At 51.7% G+C, this 8,511-nt stretch overlaps 1 pseudogene; it reads left to right on the forward strand.

Moving 5' to 3' along the window:
• Nucleotides 1-261: 261 nt before the first annotated feature.
• Nucleotides 262-824, forward strand: LOC149875635 (olfactory receptor 52P1-like; annotated as a pseudogene).
• The last annotated feature ends 7,687 nt before the right edge of the window (nt 825-8,511 follow it).

The following is an 8,511-nucleotide window of genomic DNA, read 5'->3' on the forward strand; positions in this document are numbered from 1 at the left end:
ACCTCCTCCCCTAAATCTTGTTTTTTCCAGACAAAAACGCCGTTTTTAGAGGTTGGAGGTTTTTGTTTCCTAGACCACTAATCATTTTCGTTTGCTTTTGCTGGACGCTAACTAACAGTCCATGTTGTAGTAATGAGCAAAAAGCAATGTGTTTTAAAATGATCCAAGGCTTCCCTATGGAGAGCATGATTCTGCTTGGCATTTTCTGCCTTCACCTGCAGCCAGCAAGGTGCGATCCTGAAGTCGCATCTGCTGTGACCAATGTTGGCATTTAACAGCAGCCATGTCAACCCTTCCTCATTCACCCTGCTGGGTCTCCTGGGGTTGGAAGCTGCCTGCAACTGGATCTCCATCCCTCTGTCCACCATGTACACCATGACACTTCTGGGAAACGTCACCATCCTTGCTACTATCAAAGCAGAGCAAAGCCTCCACAAGCCCGTGCACCTCTTGCTCTGCATGCTGGCTGTCATTGACCTGGTCATGTCCACTGCCACCATGCCCAAAAGGCTGTGCGTGCTTTGTTTCAGAGCTGGGGGGATTTACTTCAATTCCTGCCTGGTCTACCTGTTCTTCATCCGTGCCGCCTCTGTCACCGAGTCTCAATGGTGCTGCTAGCCATGGCCTTTGATCGCTACATAGCCACTTGCAATCCTCTGAGGTGTGAATCCATCCTAACCAACAAGGTACTGGCCAAGATTGGGGTGGCAGTGATCTTCAGAGGCACAGTGTTTATTGCCCCTATAGTTCTGCTGGCTTCCTGGCTACCCTACTGCTGGACCAAAGTCATTGTTCACACCAACTGCAAGCAATGGCAGTGCTGAAGTTGGCCTGTGCCAGCATTATCATCAGTGTTGTGTAGGGGCTGGTGGCAACTATTGGTTGTGGACATTGACTTGCTGTTCATCACCTTGTACTGCATGATCACCCAGGCTGTCTTGGCTCTGCCATCCAAGGACACCTGTTTACAAAGCTTTCAGCTGTGGATCATCCTAGTTTTCTACACCCCTGCTGTATTTTCCATCCTGACACACAGGTTCAGTCATAATGTGGCTCCCTATGTTCACATATTCCTGGCCAGCTTCTACCTCCTGTTCACTCCCGTGCTGAACCCCATTGTGTATGGGGTCAAAACCAGGGGGATGTGCATCGAGGTGATGCATACCCTGAAAGGGATAAAAGGTGTCAGCTGACAGGGGAGACTTCAGTCCTGCATGAATGTTCCTTGGCTTTGTCATCAGAGGAGGCTTTCCTAATTGTAGTAATAAAAAAAAAAAGGAGAACTTGTCACAGTTTGCTCATTTCAGGTGAACACTGGAAAACCAACTTCTCAGCCTACACATTTTGCCACGATTCTGGGCCAGCAGAATTCAGATGGTACTAATTGGATCCAGCCTTCTTGAAATGTTAGATCTGCCCTGCTTCTAGTTGGGTGGGATGCTTTGAGAATGCAGTACAGCTTCATTGGTAGCATCTCTGGGGGGGGGTGTTGGGCCCACCTTTGCATCTCTCCAAGACAATTTCAGGATAACTCCCATCAACGTAACTACAATGACACTTGATGTGAGGAACTGTCCATGTCCCCTCTTTTTTTTTTTCTTTTCTCCCTGCATACACTGTACTCTATTTTTTTAGGGTAGAAAGGATCCGTGTGCTTACCCAAGTGCAATATAAACCCACCTTTGTAATCACAAGAACGGCACACCTCAGCTGCTCCCTACTCATTAAGGCTTTTTACCTTGTTTCTTAGGTGCCTTGTGCCTCTGTGTTAGCATCCTTGATCTTGACATGGCCTAGTCACCTCAAGGGTATTTAAGCACTCATGGAGTTGACTGCTCTTAGCCAGATTCTGCAGTTGAAAGGGAGTACGATTATGCTGCGTGGAGTAGATAGATTGAGGCTAGAAATCATGTGTGACAGGCCAGTAGGGGGTGCACCTACGTTGAGCCATCCTCCTCACTGCACCCGACCACCTGCCAGGCTCCAAATGCCTCCCTAGGGGCACCTCGCGTCCGGCTGACCTCCTTCCTGGAGCACACTCGCTAGCCTGGGGGTAACATAAGCTGCCACCACCCTGAGAAGGGACTGTCTCCACCCTGTGTCCTCGGGGAAACACAGGCCTAATAGTCTTACAGGTACTCGACCCAGTACAGGCACTTGGGGCACTTCCCCAAGTCAGTGGTCAAAAAGGAAAGTCTCCCTTAGTCCACACACCTAAGGGGCCTCTTAGGCATAATATAGACCACCTCTCAATAAATCTCCCACACCGGTCACAAAGGAGAACTTTATTGATTACAGGGGTAGGGTGAAAATAGTGTACAATATAGAGCAATATCATAGAAATCCCATAGAGCCAAACAGTCTGGCTGAGGTAGCCTTTTGATCACGCATCTGAGTTACTGCCAGGTAGGTATCTAACCAGATCTCAAGTAGCGTACTCACAAGCATCATCCCGAGGCTGCTGGAGATCCCCTCTGGAGGCAGGCCATTCCTTGCTCCTGAGTTATGGGGGAGACAGCCTGTTTCAGATGGTCAAGCTTCTCTCTAAGTCTGAGTCCCCCGCATGGCTGCTGCCCCCTCCTCCTGGGCAGTTTTGACTTATATAGCCCCTGTGACCTCATTCATCTGCGCCAGTGGAGGCCAGTTCCGGTTGGCTGTCGGCCAACCAATTTGAAATACATCACCAGTTGCCGGGCAGATTCTAGCCCACCAGGTAGATGCCCCTCATCCTGGTAGCTGATACCAATCCCGTAGGTAGAGGGAGCAGGTTTCCCCCCTCCCTCAGGACCGGAGCCAGCTCAGGTTACCTCAAGAGACAGGGTAAGGGTGTAACTCCTCTGCTGAGCCTATCCTAATCATATTGACACAGGGCAGAGATTTTGGGGAGAAACAAAGGTGGCTTCCTGCCACAAGACCTGCCCTGCTTCTAGTTGGGTGGGATGCTTTGAGAATGCAGTACAGCTTCATTGGTAGCATCTCTGGGGGTGTGTGTTGGGTCCACCTTTGCATCTCTCCGTGACAGTTTCAGGATAACTCCCATCAACGTAACTACAATGACACTTGATGTGAGGAACTGTCCGTGTCCCCCCCCCGCATACATGGTGCTCTATTTTTTAGGGTAGAAAAGATCCGTGTGCCAGCCCAAGTCCAATATAAACCCACCTTTGTTAGCATCCTTGATCTTGACATGGCCTAGTCACCTCAAGGGTATTTAAGCACTCATGTGGAGTTGACTGCTCTTAGCCAGGTTCTGCAGTTGAAAGGAGTTTTATTATGTTGGGTGAAGTAGATTGAGGCTAGAAATCTTCTATGAACATGAGCAGTTCCTGCTCTAACATGCAGACAGCAGGGAATTTTTACCAAATAAGTAGTTAATGGGGCTGGTGTTTTTAAGCCATTAAACAGATGATGTTTCTATCTGATATGCATATCAATAGGGTGTAGTGTACCTATAGAGAGCTCACAATCTCTACAGTGAGAATCGGCCCTTATGGCACTCACAGTATCACCTAGCCAGAGGGGACCTCGGTGGGTGTCTAGTCCTGACCCCCTGCACAGAGGCAGGAATTGCTGTTCCCAGCCTATCCCAGGCAGGTGCTCATCCAGTTTGGGCTTGGGGACCTCCAGCAAGGAGAGCCAACCCCTTCCTGGGCAGCTGGTTCCCTTGTCCTGGTCTTTCCCTTTGGGAAAACCAAAACTTTCTTGCAGTTGAGTAGTGTTCCCCGATAGCCCATCTAAACCTGCCTTGCTGCAACTTAAACCCCTACTCTGTGTCCTATCCTCTGCAGGGAGGGAGAAACATTGTTCTCCCTCTTCTGTATGGCAGCCCTGCAGATATTTCAAGACATCTGTCAGGTCAATTGATTTTCCTATAAGCTAAACATGATTCTTTCTGACAAGCTGTCCTTGGGCCACTTGTCTTCAGCCCCCCTTTATTGTTGTTATCTCCTGCCTCTGGACCCTTTCTAAATCCCCACGCCCTGCTTCAACTATAGAGGCCAGAGCTAGACACAGTCTAGACCAATGAGAGCTAATTGGTGCCCAGTGGAGTGGCCCCATCAACTCCTGTTTTCTAATATTCCCACTGATGCAGCCTACAGTCATATTTTTTGCAGCTGCTTCAGATTGGTAACTTGTGTTAAGGCTGTGATCCTCCAAAACCCATATCCTTCTCTGCACTGCTAGTGATCCCCTGTTCTGTATTTCTGTTTAGGATTATTCTTCTCAAGTGGTGGCATCTTAGGGCACCTATACACATGACAGACCTCTGTTCGGATGCATGCTAATTAGCATGCACTGGAGCAGACTCAATCAAGTCTGTTGGAGCGTGCTAATTAGCACAGTTCAGCAGCCTCTACTTCACATGTATTCATGTCCCCACATTTCAAAATGAGTGGCAGGGGCACTTCAACAAAATCGCTGATAAAGAAATTGAACAGCTCAGGCCCAAGGACTGAGCCCTGGGGGACACCACTGCCCACTTCCCCCAGGTTGAATATGATCCATCCACCACCACTCTCTGAGTACGACCCTTCAGCCAACCTGCAATCCATCTGGCTGTGTAGGCATCGATGCCACAGTCACCTAATTTTTTAATGAGGATGGGGTGGGAGATAGTGTCAAAGGCCTTGCTGAAGTCCAGAAAGACTACATCCATGGCAACACCTGAATCCAATGCTTTTGTGACCTGATCATAAAAGGCAATCAGGTTGGTCTGACATGACCTGCCCCTAATGAAACCGTGCTGGTTGCCCTTGAGCATCATCCCTGAAGCCGGCCCATTGCAGATGTGCTCCGTGATGATCTTTTCAAAGAGTTTCCCTAGGATTGAGGTAAGACTGACTGGCCCATAGTTCCCCGGGTCCTCTCTCCTCCCTTTTTTAAAGATGGGGACCACATTGGCTACCCTCCAATCATCTGGCACCTGGCCCGAGCACCACAAGCTCTCGTAAAGCCGTGCCAAAAGCCCTGCAATAACCCCAGCTAGCTCCCTCAACACCCTGGGGTGGAGAGCATCTGGACCCGCTGACTTGAACACGTCCAGCCCCTCCAGAAGCTCTCCAACCCGGTCCTCCCCAACCTGGGGTCTGGAGGCGTTCCCCTCGAGTCCGTCTTGCATCACGATGGGGAAGTCCCGGTCCCTGCCGAAGAAAATGGAGGTGATGAATTGGTTAAAGAGGTCTGCTCTCTCCTCTGCAACCACCAGATTGCCCAGAGGATTTTGCAGGGGCCCCACATTTCTGGGTGCTTTCTTCATCCTCCCTATATATTTGAAAAAGGACTTTTTATTATCTTTGACCTTGGATGCTAGTCCTAGCTCTGTGTTTGCCTTAGCTTTCCTGACAGCCCCCCTGCAGGCCCGAGCAGAGGAGGTTTCATAGTTTCATAGTAGCTAGAGTCGGAAGGGACCTAGGTAGATCATCTAGTCCGACCCCCTGCCTTAGCAGGAAAGAGCACCGGGGTCAGATGACCCCGGCAAGGTGCTCATCTAACTTCCTTTTAAAAATCCCCAGGCTAGGAGCCTGCACCACTTCCCCTGGAAGCCGGTTCCAGGCCCTAGCCGCCCTGACTGTGAAGTAGCGCCTCCTAATATCTAATCTAAACCTACCCTCCGCCAGCTTGTGACCGTTATTCCTGGTCACTCCTGGCAGCGCACGGGGGAACAGGGACTCCCCCAATACCTGCTGATCCCCCCTGACCAGTTTGTAGCAGGCCACAAGGTCCCCCCTTAGCCTTCTCTTGTGGAGGCTAAACAGGTTCAGGTCCCGTAGCCTGTCCTCATAAGGCCTGCCCTGCTGACCCCTGATCATACGAGTGGCCTCCTCTGGACTCTTTCCATATTGTCCACGTCCCTCTTGAAGTGTGGCGCCCAGAACTGGACGCAGTACTCCAGCTGCGGCCTGACCAGTGCCGCATAGAGGGGGAGGATCACCTCCCTGGACCTGCTCGAGATGCATCTGTGGATGCATGACAGGGTACGGTTGGCCTTCTTGACTGCCTCCCCACACTGCCGGCCCATGTTCATCGTGGAGTCAATGACGACTCCAAGATCCTTTTCCGTCTCCGTGCTGGCAAGAGGGGAGTTCCCCAACCTGTAAGTGTGGTGCCGGTTCTTCCTCCCCATGTGCAACACCTTGCACTTATCAGTGTTAAACCCCATCCTATTCTCATCCGCCCACCGTTGCAACCTGTCAAGGTCAGCTTGTAGCCTATTGCACCCTTCTAGTGCACCCACATCCCCCCACATCTTAGTGTCATCAGCAAACTTGAACAGGGTGCTTTCTACCCCCTCATCCAAGTCACTGATGAAGATGTTGAACAATGCGGGCCCGAGGACTGAGCCCTGGGGGACCCCACTGCCCACGTCCTTCCAGGTCGAGAAGAACCCATCCACTACCACCCTCTGGGTGCGGCCCTCCAACCAGTTGGCGACCCATTTGACCGTGTGGGCATCGACACCACAGTCTCCCAGCTTTTTGATGAGGACAGGGTGAGAGTATACTCCTCTTTGGAAATAGCACCCCCCTTCCACCTGTTGTACGCCGCCTTTTTGGCAATCAGGCATTCCCGGATGCCCTTGGTGAGCCAGGGGGGCTTTCGGGCACTCCTGCCCCCCTTGCTTCTTGTTGGGATGATCACCCCTTGGGCCCTGAGTATCGCCTCCTTAAGGAACGACAAGAGCTCCCTGTGGCGGAAAGCCACCTTGTTTCTCCCCAAAAATCTCTGCCCTGTGACACTGACTAAAATCTCTGAGCAGCAACCGTTTGATTAGGATGGGCCCAGCACTCAGGGGACCGCACCCTGGCTGGTCTATTGAGCTGCCTGCAGTCCTGAGGGAGGGGGAACCTGCTCCCTCTGCCTACGGGACTTGCATCAATTACCTGGGTGGGGGGTTTCTACCTGGGGAGCTGGAATCTGCCCGGTAACAGGTGATGCATTTCAAATTGGTTGGCTGACAGCCAGCTGGGGCTGACCTCCACTGGCCCAGGTGAATGAGGTCACAGGGGCTATATAGGTTGGCGGGGAAGGAGGCTCGCTCTTCTCTCTTCGGCCATGAGGTGAAGCAGCAGCCAAGCAGGGGAGACAGAGGGGCCTTGCCATCGGGACCGAGCTCTCTCTCTCACCCCCAGACTCCCGAGGGGAAACTGGAGAGCTCTGGAAGATGCTTGTGAGGAAGCTACTCAATTGGATTAGATATCTAGCTGGCAGTAACACAGATGCGTGATCAAAAGGCTACCTCAGCCACACTGTTTGCTCTCTAGGATTTCTAAAATATTACTCAACCCTGTCCCCTAGTTTCCCCTACCCCCTGTAATCAATACAGTTCTCCTTTGTGACTGGTGTGGGAGACTTATTGAGCGGTGGGTCTAAATTACGCCAGAGAGACCCCTTAGGTCTGCGGACTAAGGGAGACTTTACTTTTTGCCCCCTGACTTGGGGAAGTGCCCCAAGTGCCTGTACCGGCTCGAGTACCCGTCGGACTATTAGGCCTGTGTTTCCCCGAGGACACAGGGCCGAGACAGTCCCTTCTCGGGGTGGTGGTGGCACGTTACCCCCAGACTAGCGAGTGTGCTCCGGGAGAGGGGTCAGCCGAGCATCAGGCGCCCCTAGGGAAGCATTCGGAGCCTGGCAGGGGGTCGGGCGCAGGGAGGTGGGTGGCTCAATGCACGAGCGCCCCCTACTGGCCCGCCACACTCCCCTGCTCTTGGGAACCCCGCCTCTCCCACTAATCTCCTCAACTCATTGAAGTTGGCCCTCTTGAGGTCTAGGGCTACCATCTTGCTGCAGGCCCTTGACCCCCTGCGCTGGATGGTGAACTCCAGCAAGCGATGATCGCTGTCACCCAGGTGGTCGAGGACCTGGAGACCCCTTACCAGGTTATTGCCTGTGGCCAGGACCAGGTCCAACAGGGCATTTCCTCTGGTGGGACTGTATACCTCCTGAATTAAGTGGAGGTCCTGTATCTCGGCCAGATACCTCCTGGAATGGTCTGACCTCGCTGACTGTTGCTCCCAATAATGACTCCAAGATCCCTTTCTGCCTCCGTGCTCTCAAGAAGGGAGTTTCCCATCTTATAAGTGTGCTGCTGGTTACTACTTCCCAAGTGTGGCATCCTGTTTTTGTTAGCCCACCCCTGTAACCTATCCTGGTATTGCTGCAGTCTTTCCCTCCCTACTAGCATGCTCACCTCACCCCAAATGCTGGTATCAATTTACCAATTTTGATAAATTATTGGCTAAGTTTCAGGTAGGTTACTTGCATATTCATCCAGAGGCTGATTGAGCTTGCTCTAGAGGCCTTAGCTTGGTTCTGTATTTTCAAAGATGTCTGACCCTTCCCAGATGGAGGGACCCTTTAAATAATCTTCTTGACCTCATCACCTGGTCCCAACCAAAATCAGGTATTTTTGAGCCCCACTGATGCTCACCAACCAGTTTGAAAAACATGAGCCTTCACCTTGAGCAATGACCAGTGCCTTAAGACCACACCCCACAGGTCAGTGGTAGGAAG

The sequence above is a fragment of the Crocodylus siamensis genome, chromosome 1 (assembly GCF_052110815.1).
Source record: "Crocodylus siamensis isolate JL-2025a chromosome 1, ASM5211081v1, whole genome shotgun sequence".
NCBI classification, from domain to species: domain Eukaryota; kingdom Metazoa; phylum Chordata; order Crocodylia; family Crocodylidae; genus Crocodylus; species Crocodylus siamensis.